Source organism: Theropithecus gelada, chromosome 13, assembly GCF_003255815.1.
Source record: "Theropithecus gelada isolate Dixy chromosome 13, Tgel_1.0, whole genome shotgun sequence".
NCBI classification, from domain to species: domain Eukaryota; kingdom Metazoa; phylum Chordata; class Mammalia; order Primates; family Cercopithecidae; genus Theropithecus; species Theropithecus gelada.
Window position 1 is genome coordinate 91,171,412 of NC_037681.1, and position 17,531 is coordinate 91,188,942.

The window sequence follows — 17,531 nt, forward strand, 5'->3', positions numbered from 1 at the left end:
GGGACTTTGGGTTGTCACCTGGGGCACCCCCTCCTCGGCTCTCACTTACTTCCTAAAGCCTAGGACAGGCCTAGAGCGCCTGTATAGCACGCTTTCCAGCTTTTCATTTTTGTAGACAGCAAAACAATTTTCCCCCCAAACTAAGGTAATTCAAAGATAACAGAGCAATTTTACTATTTCAACCCAAGAGCCACCTAATTTCACTTTTGCAAAGTGACAGTGATTTTTTTTTAGATAGCTTTCATAAGAATCTGTTTTGAAAGCAAGAGAAGAGAAAGGTACAAAAGAATATTCTGTAACCATTAAATTGATGCAGAAGCGGAAGAGTTAATGATACAAAAGTGCTTATGATATACAGCAAGTGAAGTAAGTGGGTTTCCAGTAAGGTCTGTATAGTATGATGATCCTCCTTAAAAGCCAAACAAAACAACACAAATAGAAATTAGACATGAAGGAGTCTGGGAAGGACATGCACGAAGATGGTAGCAGGGCTTCTCTTGGTAAGATTAGGAGTGATAAGGCTATAAAGATTACTTAAAGCCCCATTACTAGGTATATACCCAAAGGAATATAAATCATTCTATTATAAATATACACGCATGCGTATGTTCATGGCAGGCCTATTCACAATAGTAAAGACATGGAACCAACCCAAATGCCCATCAATGATAGACTGAATAAAGAACATGTGATACATATACACCATGGAATACCATGCAGCCATAAAAAGGAATGAGATCATGTCCTTTGCAGGGACATGGATGAAACAGGAAGCCATTATCCTCAGCAAACTAAAGCAGGAAGAGAAAACCAAACACTGCATGTTCTCACTTATAAGTGGGAGCTGAACAAAGAGAACACATGGACACAGGGAGGGGAACAATAACACTCACTGGGGCCTTTTGGGGGAGGGCGAGTGGGGAGAACATTAGGGGAAAGAGCTAATGCATGCTGGGCTTAATACTTAGGTGATGGATTGTTATGTGCAGCAAACCACCATGGCACACATTTACCTATGTGACGAACCTGCACATCCTGCACATGTACCTTGGAACTTAAAAAAATTAAATAATTTAAAAAAAGATTACTTAAAGCAAGAAACCCATGTGAGAGCAGCACAGTCAGTGTTGGGAAATTCTTTTCTCTTTCCCGTAATGGGGAGAGAGAAAAAAGAGCAGAGTAGGGCCTGAGACGGTCCTACTCAGAGCCCTAGTACCATGACTCTCACGAGATTGGGGTGGTTGCCAAACCTCTCAGGGTTTTCCATCCTTGGCTTTCAGACAGGAATAAAAATAGCCAGCCAATTCAGGAGCACCATCATGCACAACAGACCTGCTGACCAGGCAGTACTTTGGGCTTATTTTATTCCACTCCCATTTTGTCCAAAGTAAATTTGAGGCATGGTATGTCGCTATTTCAGGACAGCTCCATCGATACAGTCTCCATCGCTCCTTTCAACAGGTCCTCTTATGCTTGTATTTTGGGTATTTCAGGAGTGGGTCTTTCCCACTTAGTTTTTTTTTGAGGAAAAAAACCCATGTTCCTGGAGTTCTTGCTCTCTGAGAAATGACAGAACATTTCATATCTTGGGAGATTTTAGGCCATCTCTAAATATTAAACTCCTGTTGCTATCTTTCTATTCATCAGCTGCTTCTAGAAGTGTCATCATTTTAGAAATCCCATAATTCCAGGGGGGAAAAGCAGAGGCTAAAAATACAATAGAATCCTTGACATTGAAGGAGACACATTGTGTAGTGGTTAAAAGCATGGGCTTTGGAGTCAGAGACACGGGTTTGAATCCTGCCTCTGCCACCTGAAGCAGCTGGCCTCTCCTAGCCTGCCTCTGTAGTTACAAGACAGCGGGTCCCCCTGCCTCCTTGGTGCCTCTGCGGTTGAATGAGGTAATGCTTGTTAAGTTCTGTACTCAAGAGATTGTCTGGTATGACACTCAGCTGTTAGCTCTCCTGTTGTCAACACTAACAATCCCAAGATATGAATGAATATCTACATGTGGTAAAACCACTACAGTATGTAATCCCCCCATACATTCAGTGAGGTGTAACTAAAAGACCAAGTGTCCCCTTTATCCCTTAATGACAGTTATTGTCTTTCACACCTGAGGACAAGCAGGGAAGCCCAAAGCCAGGTGGAGATATCAACTGGGGGCTGCCGGACTCTCCTCTGAGCAGGAGTCTGCAGGACTGCTGGGTCCAGTTGCCTGGACTGGTTACAGTCACCTGCATGTGCTTGGCCTGAGTGGTTGATGAATGGGCCCAGTCACTGGCTAACAGTAGATGCTGGATGTTGAATTGAGACAGGAAGGGTCTGCTGTAGTTTGCATAACTGGCTTCTCTGTGCTCACTGAATGTGTCAAGGAGCAAACACAGAGAGATGAAGGGGCTAGACCCTGGAGGCCTGATGCAAGCCGGCAAGGCAGCAAAGCTTCATCTGTACTTACAGCCACTTCCCATTGCTCACATTACCACCTGAGCTCCGCCTCCTGTCAGTTTAGCAGGGGCATTAGATCCTCATAGGAGCGGGAAACCTATTGTGAACTGTGCATGTGAGGGATCTAGGCTGTGTGCTCCTTGTGAGAATCTAATACCTGATGATCTGTCACTGTCTCCCATCACCCCCAAATGGGACTGTCTAGTTGCAGAGAAACAAGCCCAGGCCTCCTCCTGATTCTACATTATGGTGAGTTGTATAATTATTTCATTAAATATCATAATGTAATAATAATAGAAATAAAGTACACAATCAATGTAACATGCTGGAATCATCCTGAAACCAGCACCCCTCCCAAGTCTGTGGAAAAATCGTGTTCCATGCAACTGGTCCCTGGTGCCACAAATGTTGGGGACTGCTGGGCTAGTGGATCTCATTTGATGTGCATATTCAAAAAGGCTTTTAACAGGCTCCACAAAAGGCCGTTTAAACCACCACCTCCAAGCGGCTAGAGGAAATCCCTTGTCAGGGCTTTGAGCTGGGTTCCTCCAAGTGTGATCTACGGACAGACAGCTTCACATTCCCCTGAGTCTGTCTGCCACCCCTACCCAGCCCATACCTTCTGAATCAGGATCTCTGGGGTGGGGCCCAGAAATCTATGGGACAAACTTGCCAGGTGATTTTCTAAAGTCAGGCCTATTGAAATAGAATTGCTATACTGTAACGTTTGCCCTGCAGGTGATTTATTTATTTATTTTTGAGACAGGATCTCACTTTGTCATCCAGGTTGGAGTGCAGTGGCACATTCATGGCTCACTGCAGCCTTGACCTCCTAGGCTCAAGCCATCCTCCCACCTCAGCCTCTGGCGTAGCTGGGATTAACAGGGACATGCCACTGCACCCAGCTAATTTTTGTATCTTAGTAGAGATGGAGGGACATTGCCCAGGCTGGTCTCGAACTCCTGGGCTCAGGTGATCCGCCTGCCTCGGCCTCCCAAAGTGCTGAGATTATAGGTGCGAGCCACCACATCTGGCCCCCTGCAGGTGGGGTATGCAGGCTTGTGTTACACAGAAGCAAAGGATAAATGGGCTCTTGGAAAAGTAGAAGGGCCAGGGTCCTTTTTGGAGTTGATTATCTTCCAGCTCTTCAAACTCCTGTGTGACTCTAAAGCCTTAAATCCGCTGAGGTTCTTCGTGGTAAAGTATTAGGTCAGTAGAAATACACTCAAAGACAGAGAAAACTTGGAATCTGTTTTGGAACACTCTCCTCCAAAACTGATGGGTGAATGGTGGACTCTGCTATGGTCTCATTTAACCCCTACTGATGGATACCTTTGCCTCTTCTTATAAATGACATGAAGAGGTGTTATAAAAATAGGTACCATAAAAAGGCAACGCAAACGAGAAAGAAGTGTGTGTGGGAGAAAGAGAGAGAAGGGGAGAGACGGAGGACAGGGATATAAAAGGGAAGAAGGAGGGAAGGAGACAGGAAGGGAGACAGAGTACAGAGACATGGGGGGTGGGTTATGAGAGCGATGAGAGAGAGAAGGAAGAGAAGGAGAAGAGGGGAGAGAGGGAAACAGGAAAAAACAGACAAGCAGGCAGTGAGAGAGGGAAGGAGAGATTGGGATGAAGGAAAGTGAAGGTAAGGAGTAGCAATGAGCAAAACAGGCACCAGGTTAATACACAAAGACGGATATTAGAAAATCACACGCATGTACCGAAGCTGAGGGACAAATCTAACTCTATGCCTCCTGGCAGTCTTAGCAAGGATGTATAAGGTTCATTAGATAGGAATATATATACCTGTTCTGCACAAGCTGGACAGGCTCAGCTTTCTCTAAGTCTATGGTTGGAGAGCAATGGTCAGAGAGCAACTTCTCTTCTTCTGCGGGTGTTTTTGAAGGGGGCTTCATGTGCTATGGTGGATGACATCCTGAACAATTTCCCAAAGAACCATCTGCCAGTGTAAACCATCAGTTCCTTCACTTCACATAGCTCACTAAGAAGCCAGAAGAGTCCAAGCTATGAAGAAATTCCATGCAACAGTAGCAGTGATGGCAGATGACACGTGGTGGTCTCGCTCTGTGTATTCAGAGACCAGAGTGGAAACAAGCCTGAGGCTTAGAGTGCAAGCTCCTGGTCCTCCGTAATTCCACCTGTCTGCCTCAGCCCAAAGGTCAGAGAGGATGAAGGGAGCTTGATGCTAGTGGATTATCATCAAAAGGTTGTTTATTTAAAAAAAAACAAACCCTAATCCCAGCACTTTGGGAGGCCGAGACGGGTGGATCACGAGGTCAGGAGATCGAGACCATCCTGGCTAACACGGTGAAACCCCGTCTCCACTAAAAAAATACAAAAAAAAAAAAAAAAAAAAAAAAAAAAAAAAAAAAAAAAAAAAAAAACAAACAAACCCTTTACCTAACTACAACCATGATACATTCACTCTTGAAACTTTTTCAAAAGTTTCAAAACATTTTCTCATTACAAAAGTGATACATTTTAGGAAATTAAAATAAATCAATATATAATAAATACCATATTAGAGAATAAAACCCATCTGTAATCCACCATGTAGAGAGAGCCATGTAAGTACACGCTGCACGTGAACACGCACCTAAGCTCACTCTTTCTATTCTCTTATGTGCATTCTCCCCCCGCTGCCTTGCCCCCCCCCATATAACCAAACATCTTAAAAACAAGCATTTAATTCAAGTTCGAGGCTCTTTGCACAGGGTGCTGTCCTGCCCCCGCCACCCAGAGGAGTTCAATGTGCACCATGTGCAGGACGGGTTCCGCTTCCACCAGCATATTCGGCAGCTTTGGAGCTTGTCACAGGTTTTCTAATAGGGAATGTGATTCAAACTTGAGACGTAAGTGGACAGGGAGGAGTGGGTCAAACCACAGTCCCAAGGGCAAGCCACACTGTGGCCACTCTGCTCTTCCTGTGCACCCTTCGGGTGAGCCAGCTGCAGGAGGGCGGCACTGGGGCTTGTGTGTCCCTAGGGTGCCTTGTGAGCTGATGTGCTTTACTAAAACCACCTGCAACAAGTGAGGGTGAGTCACTGTTCCCATTTGGGGGCCTTTAAAGGTGTTTGTCTTAGATCCTCCCAGACTCAGCAAAGAACACCCCCAATACTGCAGCAGGGTCGGCCCAGGCAGACAAGGCTATTCCTATGAAAGACACTTTGGGGAAGGTGGGGGAGGGCAGGGACAGGGGTGTCACTTACTGAGTGCTGGCTAAGTGCCAGGGGCTTTCCTTACATCATCCCCCAAGTCGAGGCAGGGTAGGCGGCCTGCTTTAACCTAAATAGTCTCCATTTTTTAGATAAGAAAACTAAACTGAAGCTTAGATAACCTTGTCAATCGGCAACGGTTTGCTCAGTAACGTAGAGCACAATCTCCTCCTTGGGGGGCAAAACTGCCTCTAGTTATTTTATAAAAATGAGCATTACAAGGAAACTCCCAAATTCCTTGTATCTTTCCTAAGAATGATTCTCTCAGCCTCTCTCTCAGTCTCTGAGTCTGCCTCTTTCTTTCCTTCCTGCTTTTCTCTCTCTTCCTATTTTTTTCTCTACCTCCCTTCACTCTCCCTTTCCCACTCTATTTTTTTTTTTTTTTCTGAAAATTCAGGAAAATAGTGAGTGAGGGAAGGAAAGGCCTAGAGACTTAAAATTTTTAAAAAAGAATCACTTAGAAAAGGAAGGTGGCAAAGGCCAGCAGGGAATGTCCAAAGAAAGTCTCCTCAAGATGTGCCAGCTGAGGGCAGAGAAGAACTGGCGCTGGCCCCCAGGACTCTGGCGCATCTCCTCCAGACACCAGGTCTGAGTAGCACTCAGGGCGGATGATAGGAAAAGCAAATGTTCCAGTTTTCGGAACAGACCTCATATCGAGCCCACCAGCAGCTGGAGTTTCAAAGCCACTCAGTTCCTGTTGCCATGAAATTTATGAGAGGCCCCTCCAGCATGTTAACCAAACGCACATCTTGCAGACACCACTGCTCTCTGGGGAAGCTGTGAAAGCTTTGCCCAGAGACCACAGACCCACTAATAGGGCCTGGAGCCCAACCCCACTTACAGGAAGAGGGTCTGGAATAGCAATTGAGGCGCAGGGAAATCCCCCATCCAATTCACAGGAGGGGTCTCCGCAGTTCAGAGCAGCCAGGGAGACAGCCATCTGGACAGCTCCTTCCAACAGCCCTGCTCCCATGGGAGCAGCGTCCACACCACTGAGCACAATCACTCCCTTTAAAAGCAGCCCTAATTGGACTTCATGCTGTGCTGGTCAGTGGGAGCCGGCTGAGCCCGTGGCTCTTAACTCTCTTCCCCAGATGTCAAAAGTTGTGAACACGTTTGCCCATTGCAGAACTTACATCATTTATAGCCATTTCATAACTTCCTCAAATATCATAGCTAACTTTCTAACAATTTAATCATGACGTCTGGCTTTTTAGTAGGAACTTTCAGCCAAAGTTTCTGACCTGGGACTAAATATTTTGTCTTCAGATACTACAATGGCAAAGCCAACTAATACTTTTTGGATGTCTAGGAGAAAAGGCAGTAGATTAATTTAGTAAAGATGGGAGTCAGCAGTAGCTACTGGGGAAGCTGAGGGGGTATAAGTCTGATACTCCCAGGTATCGAGGCCTCCATTGCACCCCGAGGCCAGGCTGGAGTCACCCAAGGCTCTGGACTCAGCTCTGGCATGGGAGGCTGGCTTCAGGGCAGCAGCAGGCCCAGTTTACAAGGGTGGCACTCCAAGCTCGGGAGGCGATGCGTGAACCTGCAAAGGCAGCTATGGAGTGAAGGAGAGGCTGGTGCAGAGGCTTACACTCGGGTGGCCGAACTGCTAAGCCAGAGCTTAGAGAAGTAAATGGTCTAGAACCCAGTGCCTGTCCAGAGAGACTTGGTGAGCGGGGGCCCTGCTCCCCTGGGCATGTGGGTGGGGGGAGGTGAGAATGATTCTTACTTTTGTGAATGATCCCGAAGAGGAAGAGCACTGTCAGCATCTGGCGTGGCATTGCCACTGACCTTTGCAGAGGGAGCAACGCCCGTTCGAGGAAATTGATTGATAGGGGCATTTCCTGGGGCGGTGTGTGCGGGCAGAAGAACAAGAGAGTTTTCAAATGAGCGGGAATGTCAGCAGGATTACAGAGAAGGAATCCCCATCACATTAACAGTAGGAAATTGATCTCAAGTGTTACCAACTAATGAGGGGAATTCAATGTTGCTGTCTTAGAGCGGGGAGTGTGGCATGGTGGAGATGAGACAAATTTAATTATGCAACTCATTCATTATTAAACCCAAGAACACTGAATATCTTTTAAATGATGGATATAAAACCATTTGAAAACAGAGTTTAGCTTTGCAGTACCATCGTTTAAGAGAGAAGGGGCCTTCATTGTAGTTCAGCAGTGAAAGAGAGAAAGGTAACTACAGTGCTACAGTTCTCTCGCTGTTTGTTCCGCTTGTTCAGCTGGGTGGGGTGCGGCAGGGCCATTTTTGTCTCTACCATCCCCCAACCCCAGATTCTCAATTTACTGAGAGAATTTCTATGCTTAAAAGAGAACATATTTTTCCTATAACATAATCCCTGGAAAATCTACTAGCTCTTCAGTGATCTTTTCCAATATTGAAGAAATTTGACTCTATTTGCGTTTTAACTTTCCCTGATCATACACTGACTTTAGATCCTACCCACCCCTCCATCCCCACTGAAGGGCAGGGACTCCATATTATCTCACTAAACATCAAAACCACCCCGTGGGGTTAGCATTATTAGTCTCTATTTTTAAGATAAGAAAACAAAACTGAAGCTTAGAAACCCTGTCAATGGACATGTACCTGGAATGTAGTAGAACTGAAATTTGGTCCCAGTTTTCTCTGACATTGAAAGACTGAAGACCTATAGAAAATTAGGATGCTATTCAAGTCCAGAAACACAAATGCTGAGAAGGCACATGATCCCAACCCACAGATCACACTGCAGTGAGGAAGGGGAACACTTGTGAACATCTTCTAGGAATCAGAAAGGGGCACTTTCAGGAGAAACAAGAGGAAGTATTACTTTATTTGGGGGAGGAGTGGGGAACTATACATATGGAACTTATTATTCACACAAGGGAGCAGTGGTTGAAAATACAGATGCAAAAGAGATTTCTACATGTCCAGGGATGATGGTTAATTGAGGAGCTGCTGGAAGTAGGGTGGTGGCTGGAACATGAGATGCTCTCAGGCCTTCCACTAAGGGCAGGAACCTCTGGGCTACAAAGTGCTCTTATCCAGGAGCTCAGAGCAGGCCTAAGATGGACTTCTGAATTGCTTTTGCAGCTTCAAACAAGATGCTGTAGGGGAAACCTAAGGGAATATCTGAGCCATTTTAATTCCCTCTGACCATTTCTCCCTTTGGGAAAAACTCAAGGGGCATCAGATGTGATGGAACCAAATTCAAACAAAGGTATTGGTAAAGAAGCAGACAATTTAGTTTCTACTTTCCTACAAAGATACTTGTTATTGATAACTCAGCAGCCGTGTGTGTGTGTGTGCACGCGCGTGTGTGTGTGTGTGTGTGTGTGTACTGGGAAAACAGATATAGTCAGAGAAGCCCAGTGGGGTTCATCACACTTACTTTGAAGGCAAAAGCAGAGTTTGCATCATTTTGGTAACTTTTTCTTTTCCATCAGGGAGAAGAAAATCAGATAACATGAACACAGAAGTATTTTGCCAGCTTTCAATTCCATCTAAAGTACCTGGTCTTAGAGTTTTTAACCCCATGTAGAATTTTCTGAGGTTGGACTGTGATGATGATGATGATGATATTATTAGTAGCAGCTACTATTAGATTGTTCACTTACTGCAAGTGCTATGCCCAGCATTTTATAGAGAGAATTCTATTTAATTCCCACAAAAATCTTGCAAGGGAATCCTCACTATCTCATCTTACAGATGAGGAAAGTGGAGCTCAGGGGGTTTAAGGTTGTTCAATGCTGTGAAGTCAGCAAATGGCAGAGCTGAAACCAGAACTCATGGTTGGTTTCCTCTAAAGCTCTCGTCCTTTCTAATACAGCACACTGTCACTTCAGAGGGCATGTGTGTGTGTGAGAGAGTTGAGAGTTAAGAAGTCCTTGTGGGCATCTTCCACACACTCAAGATGACTCTCATTTGGAAAATAAACAAATCAGGAATTAACAGGAAAATTTAGGGGTATTTTGGAATTAAAAGGGCTAAGAGTCCCAAGGCAAAGGGTTTAATTAGCAAATAGGCTCTGGGAAATGAAAATAAAACCTCAATGGAATCATGTTAAGTGAAGGCTAAAACCAGAGATTGTATCCATCTAAAGATGCACGACATACATATTTCAACTTGGCCTCTTACCTGTACCCCAACTCCCCCTGGGAACATCACTACCTCCCCCAAAAGGCATAAGGAGGAGAGAGGCAGGTGTGAGACTCCACAAGCAGCTTTCCAATCACCATTTTACATTCATTATGGATTAAAATGCAATGGAAATAGATGGGAAATATGCTGCACAAAGATCACACTCTCTCCCACTAAGCTCCTCTTCCTCCTCATGACCCCGTTCTCCAGCTCCCAGGCGGCTTCTTCTATCCCTACCTTGGTCTTAGTAATTTTAAGAAAAAAAAAAAAAGAAAATTACAGGTCATGATTTTGATTTGAGGACTGGAAGCTAAGCCTCCCCATTTTCTTTTAATATGTGATAATTTGATTTCAAAGAGACAAATCATTTCCTTCTTTCATATCTTCAAACCAGAAAGCCCCTTATTGTAATTACATCCTCTTGGTGTCAACCAGCATTTGGAAAATACTTTACTTCCAAGTTCCATTCACAAAGTAAACAAGGAGGTCTATGTTTGGCTCTCATCAGCTGGCTTTGAATGAGAATGTGAATGGCTCTGGGAACTGGAGCCCAGTCCTGCTGGATGGGGAATTCTGTTCTGGCTTTGTTGGAGGAGCAGCCCCGTTAGAGCCCAGGGCTACCTGCCTTTGCAGTCTCTGTGTGCCTCTATTCTCCTTATAAGTATCAAAATTATTAGGTAAAGTGGTTGGCAGGAAACTCTCAATCCACCCTTAGGAAAAAATGCTTCCTCTTGTTGAGTCTTTGAACCATAATCCCTTTAAACCCTCTACACTGAGCACATATAAGCACTATTGGGATGATTGTTTTTCTAGAACATTTTATGTCCTCAGAACTTTTGACAGGTGCCTTTTTCATCTGTAGTTTGCAGATGCAGTGTGGGTGGAAGAAGGATACTCGTCATTTTAAGTGAGAAAACTGAAGAATACAGAGGTAAATTTAAGGCAAAGCTCAACAGTCTTAAAAACATAGAAGTGAATTTGTAGTTGGGACTATGTCCCATGACAAAAATGTGACTCTCTTTCCTATTCCCTCTGAGTTTTGTACAGATGATTTTGGTCGTCCTTAGATAAAAGCTCTTCAATCAAGATTATATTCAAGAGGAAAGAAGCTGAGATGTAAGAGAGTGGTCAAATTATGCACAATTACTTTCTTTTATAAATTTTCAAATTTCATGAAGTGAGCATTTTAAAGTTTGAACACAACCATTTAAAATTAAAACCCCACAACATTATAAACACAGTTAAAGCTTAACCAATTTTTATTTTTAGTGTTTTATTCACAGACAGAATTGTAGTGTTATAGAAGACTGGCCTTCAGGAGTCTAGACTTGATCTGTGCAAGAAAAATCATGTTACCGTCTCACATTTTATCATTAAATAGGAATAAGGAGGAAGGAGACAAAATAATCATTTAGAGAAGACAGAAGATGCTCAGAAGAAAGATGTTTGGTAAGAGATGACCTCAGGCTTGGTCTCTGTGGACAGAAACCTCACACACTCCCACCGTAAACAACAACAAAACCCCAAAAGAGTACAGCCTATTTGATCCATTCCATTTCCAACCACTATACTTATGTAACTTTTTTTCTTTTAATTGAAAGAGTTCAGCTGGGAAACTTCTCTCTTAAGGGGGCAGGAAATATGCAAAAGATAAAGTGTGGGCCAGAGACTCCCAGGATTTCCCCTAAATCTGGAGTCCTTTTTCTTCTCAGAATACAGACTACATTTCCCAGCCTCCCTTGCAGTTAGGTGTGACCATATGACCAGGATATGGCCAATGGATCTGAGCAGAGGTAACATGCTCCACTTCCAGGCTTGGTCCATAAGAACCTCCCTATGTGATCTCCCTTTGTCTTTTCCCAGCTGCTGTCTGAATAGAGAGGCTCCCGCAGGACATGGAGGAGGGAGGAGCCACAGGATGGAAGGAGCTTGGGTCCTTGAATAAATACATGGAAAGAAGTCTGCAGGGCCAGGAAAACCTGCAGAGCCTTTGACATGAGCAGGAAATAAACAACATTCAGGGTTTATCTGTTACAGCAGGAGTGTTACTCTAATGCCAAGCGTTAACTCTGAACGGTGTTCGGGGATTGGTTAGAGAATTTCTGATGTGGGACAAATCCTCACAATAAATCATATCATTTTTCTCTCTTTCTCTCACTGTCTCTTCTAGGAGCCTCACCCAAACACCAACATGCCCTGCACTTACAATCTGAAGTCAATCTGTCCCTGATTGGGAGACTCGACCTTGAAACCCTGGTCCCCAGCTTAAGGTCTGTTCTGTCCGTTCTCCATCCTGGAAGGATCAGGTCGACCTTCACAAACCTCTCCAGGGGTAGTAACAGTCTTTTGGGGTGAGGAGTGAGATCAGCTGTGAATTGAACAAAGTGTGGATGGGGCAAAGGCTGCTTCTGCAACTCTATAAAACAAAATATAAAGTGGTGCAGCCACAACTGACAGCAGGCAGGGCACAGCTGTTTTGATGAAAATGATATACAGCTAATGTAAATTTACTGCATTCTCAAAACCCTCTGGGCAGAAATTGCCAAGGCAGGACGGCATGGAAACTACTATAATATCAATCTTCTCGACATAGAAGATGGGTGCTCTACAGTTCTCCAAATGGCCATGATCATGTATCTCACCAGCTGCAAAATCTTAAATCGTTACCACTGGAAAAAAAAAAAAAAAAAAAAAAGCACGACCATCCTAGCCCAGAATATCCTGATCATATCTTATTGTAACTGGGAACTTCTCATCCATCCATTCTTTAGTTTTACTGGTAATGTGTTACACATCAAATAACATTTTATAACAGCCCCCACAAGGGATTTTATAATTTGTTATTTAAAATGTTATGCATCTTCATTGTATAATTTTGGAAATACAAATATCCTAAGCAAACGACTTGCCGTCTTATCACTGAGAAGAAATAACCTGTGTTTAGAAAACATTTTACAAATGCTTATTATTTTTAGTAGGTTGCCTTTTTTGTCTTTTGTATAAAAGATCATGTTTCTTTGACTTCTTTCCTCTTTTGTGATTTAGAATGTAAATACCCTTTTTATTGTTTAAATTTTTTAAAAAATTTAGTTTATTTTCTCAATTATCAATGTTAAAAATGAAATCTGATGTGTCATTAGATTAAAAAAATTAGCATACTTACTTCCTCCTTCTTTTTCTTCCCAGTTACCAGTTTTTATTTCTGTCATCTGATTTCATATCCTCATTATTTTATATATCACTTCTATTTCAATAAATTTGACATCTGTACTAGTATAACTAAACTGACAACAGTTGCTTGAACATATTATCACTGGCTTTGAAAAAATTATATCCTCCCCACTTGGGGGTTTTTAATCTTGATATAGCTGTTATTTAGCTGAAGAGGCTCTTTGGACATTTTTTCCAGGAAGGGCATGTGAGAGGTATGTCCATGTACTAAAATATTATATGTCTGAGAACATCTGTGTTTCATTCATGTACATGACTTTACATATGAATAACAACTTGGGTCATGAGCTTTGGACCCCATAGGCCTCCCACCACTGACTTCTGTCTTGTTGACGAAAAAAACTGAAGCTAGATTTACTATATTCCTTTGTAACCTGTTTTTATTTTCACCTCAGTGCTTATAAGACCTTTTCTTTGCAATGAGAACTGGTTAAATTACCCTGAAGTTAATGCTTTCAATCTTAAGGACAAGTCTTTTTCAGCTTAAGAAAGCTCTCTTTAATGATCTTTGATGATTGTGTCAGCCTTGGTTTTCTTTTTTCCTTTTGGAATTATCTGTATATTGGATCACCTGGTCTTTTCCCCTTTTTTCCTCATTATTTTTGTTTTTGAGTCCTGAGTTCTGGGAGAAATTTCCCAGCCATTTAAACAAATTACTGACTTTACTGTGATGTCTAATCTTCTGCTCATTAGTGTACTATGGATTTAAAATTGGTCACCATATTCTGTCATCTCTTTGCAGCCGTTTCTTACTTGTTTCATAGATGCAATGTCAGCTTCAGTTTTGAAGACATAAATTAGATTATTCAATATCTTTACTCATTTCTTAGGAATAGAGCCATTTGTTGATATTCCTCAAAAAATCTTCTCATATGGTAAAATCCTTTCTTGTGGCCAGCAATTTCTTGCATCATCATCTTTACAGAGAAAGATCTGCTTTCGTGTAGCATGATGGGGAGTTACGGTGGGCTCCATCAGAGACAATGGCCCTATTCAATATTTTGGGCCCAGATAAAGACAGAAAAGGGGAAGTTTAATTGTAATGCCTTCAAATATCTAAGAAATCTATTTGGTAGAAGCAGGAGACAACAGGTACAGACTAAAGAGTTTTCTCTTTTCCCCTGTGTTTTCCAGACATTCATGCCATGCCAGTAGTGAGAGCTGACTGAGTTTGTCACTTATTGTGGCCTTGACTGTGTCCTTTCTTGAGGCACTGATAGGATCCAGTGGCCTGCCCTCACCTTCATACCTTGGCCTTCCAAGGTTGGGCTGTTTGGGTGATTCTGCTCCTGACAATCCTGTCTTCCAGAGTAGTGGTTGTTGGACTAGGGTAGAAGGGCTGCCACCTGCACTGGCATAAAGTCTTCAGAGCTTCCAGTACTGATATACATTTAGAAACAGTTTCATATTTCACTGATCATTTCAGGATCAGGCTAAGGGAGGAGTAAACATGGTATGCTCTAGTGTTAATATCCCTGGAAACCCTTTGCTTATGGATGTTTTCTACATTATATGCCCACATGGTGACCAATATAGCAGTGCCTCGCCACCCCCATCAACAACTTAAAAAGTTTCCCCAGGAGTCTATTTTAAAAATGAGTGCATTCTCAGTTCTCTCTATGGGAATCCCCAGCAAAGCATCAGCTAGTATTTTTGCATACTCAAAGAGTAGACCGATTTCCATTGATGGATATCTGAGCCTTCCCCGGACAATATCTCCCAGAGCTGCAACCCCCCTCCCTCTCTCCAAGGTGTGCCAGGATTCCCCGTGAGGAAAACTCAATGCCAACATTCCTGCCTCTTCCATGATCTAAAGGCTCTTCCTCATAAAAAAGTTGGGAATTCCTGGTTTAAATCCCCTGGGCTAAGTGTAAACCAAACAACTTGGAGCTCTGCTCTTAAAAGGAGAAATGTTAAGGGATTCCAGAAACACCAGGGTCATTTTACCTCTTAATAGTTTCTCCAAGCCATACTGGTTCAGAAGCAAAGACCTAATAGTTCCATGAAAAATTTGTTTTTCCTCAAAAGTAAAATAAATGAAGCCCTAAGGGTCTCCTTTCACAAAATTCTCCCCTAATCCAGAAGTGAAATATCAGAGTCAGAGGTACTCACAGCTATCTTTCTACCCAGTCAGGGTTCTGCATATGGTGTCCCTGGGAGAGGACACCCAACCTGTGCTCTACTCTTCCAGTACTCAGGGGCTCAGTCTCTAAGGCAGTACTAAGTACTACTGCCCCAAATAGAATGAGCTGCCTTAGTACTGGCATTCTGTTTGGGCAGATCGTTGCTAGGAGGTTCTTCCTTAAACCACACTAACATCTGCCTTCCAGAAACCTCTGTGTATTGTTTTGAATTCCATCCTTGGAAGCCACACAGAATAAGTCTCCCTCTTCTATACAGCAGTTCTTTCCATTTCTATAGTCAGCCACCAAACCTCTGGGTCTTTGTGGTCCTAAACTCCCCTTGACATCCAGCCTCCAAGATAGCTCCCAATGATCCCTACCTCCTGGTATCCACAGCCTTGTGAAATGCCCTCCCATACTGTCTCAGGGTTGGTCTGTGTGACCAATAGAATATGAATGGGATGTGACTTCAGAGACTAGGTCATAAGAAGCACTGTAACTTCTGCCTTGTTCTCACTCTCTCTCTCTTGGATTGGTCACTCTGGGGGAAGCTAGTTGCTAAGTCATTGGGACACACAATGGAGAGGTCCATATGGAAAGACAGAGGCCTCCCACCAACAGCTTGTAAGTAAGTGAGCCATTCTTCAGCCCCACTCAAGCCTTCAGATGACAGTGCACCCCAGTTGCCATCTTGACAGCAACCACAATGAGAGACCCTGACCCAGAACTTCCCAGCAAAACCACTTCTGAATTCCTCTCAGACTCCATGTGGGAAAATAAATGTTTATTGCTTTAAGCTGCTGAATTTTAATTTATCATATAGCAATAAATAACATACACTTCAAGTTTCTGTAAGTATTCTTTAAGGAAGAAAGTCTGCAAACCTCTTGCCTCCGGAAAAATTCTTATTTATTTATTTATTTATTTATTTTTAGTGCCTTTCTTAAAATAATCTACTATAGAGTAATGGTGACAACAACAACAACAAAAAACATTTACCAAATACGTTGGATGTTGGTCTTTGTGCTAAGAGTTTTATACCTACTATCTAATTCTTATAAAAGCCCTGTGACATAGGTTCTATTATTCTATCCATTTTACAGATGAGGAATACAGGTTTAGAGAGGTTAAAAGCCTTGCCTAAAGATGTAGAACTAGAAAGAGGCAGAAGGGAAATCCAAAAATAGGCAGTGTGACCTCAGAGTCCTAGCTCTAAGGCTCTGGGTTACAGGAACAGAGTACAGTAGGAAAACCATCTCCCATGACCTGATTTCTACACTGATAGAACTTAATTCTTCTTCAATTTTGCCAGCAGTCCTGGAATGCTATTGGATTATATAAACTTGTGGTCAACTAAGGCCTCTGGCTGTTTCTCCACTTAAACTACTGTCAAATTTGGCCTCATATCTTCCTAATTAAATCATTACTCTTAACCCAAATACTAACTGTTATTATAAATGTGTCACTGTTCAATTTAACTTGGTTGGTTGGCTGTGATCCATTGTTCTGGCTTAAAACATTTTTTTTCCTGAGTCTTTATTCTATCATCCAATACTTCAGTTATCATTCTGGGCACGGTGTCGTCTCTAAATCTGATAAACTTTGCCTTACATATCTTCCTTCAATTTGCTCATAAAATTCTCAACAGGAAAGAAGGATAAAGCCTGCTGGCACACCGAGGAGGCCCCCTTCTAGGTCAATATGAATACATCAACAAATGTTTTCTGAAGATGACCTAGTTAAAAATGTCCTGCCCTTCCCAAAAGCTCCTAGGTGAACCCATGGCGGGTATGTTTGGGGATCTCTTCATTTAAAGAGGTCACTGGCATTGTTCCTTCTCACCAACTAGTCAACTGTGAACTCTTGTAACTCATATTTCTCCATTTTGTCCAACTGAATACTTTGATTTTGTCATGTGCCCTGCTGAACTCAACTTGTATTCTCTCATACAGCCTTATGCTGGTGGCATTTCCCTCATCAGTCTTACAACACTAAAAAAGGAGTAAAGTTAATCTGCTATGACTCATTTTGATGGATTTACTCAAGGGCCTAGGTTTTCATTCTTTATTTGCTGTAATAAATTGATCTCATGTTTTCCTGGGAGTGTCAAGTTTTATCATCTACATTCTAAACAATCTTCAGGCATTTTTATGTCGTTAAAGTCAGAAATGTATTTGTCTTTTTTCATTCTCTGAGCAATTTTTACATTTGCTGCTATTTCTTAAAAATCACCAACAGGGATGGGTGATTTTTGCTACGTTTCTCAGTACATTGAGGTGAAATTCATCTGTACCCTTGAAGAGTACCTCTGTGGTATTAGGGGTCTTTTACTAGGATACTCACTCAACCTTCT

At 42.7% G+C, this 17,531-nt stretch overlaps 1 protein-coding gene and 1 long non-coding RNA gene across 7 annotated transcripts in view; both read right to left on the reverse strand.

The window, feature by feature from the left end:
- Positions 1 to 17,531, reverse strand: part of TGFA (transforming growth factor alpha) — a 108,304-nt gene that overhangs the window by 18,448 nt on the left and 72,325 nt on the right. The gene's annotated exons all lie outside the window — the stretch shown is intronic.
- Positions 1,246 to 15,614, reverse strand: LOC112604654. Its single transcript, XR_003115261.1, has 3 exons — positions 15,559 to 15,614; positions 2,238 to 2,361; positions 1,246 to 1,559 (listed from the first exon to the last, which is right to left on the reverse strand). It is a non-coding gene; the product is annotated as an uncharacterized LOC112604654 (long non-coding RNA).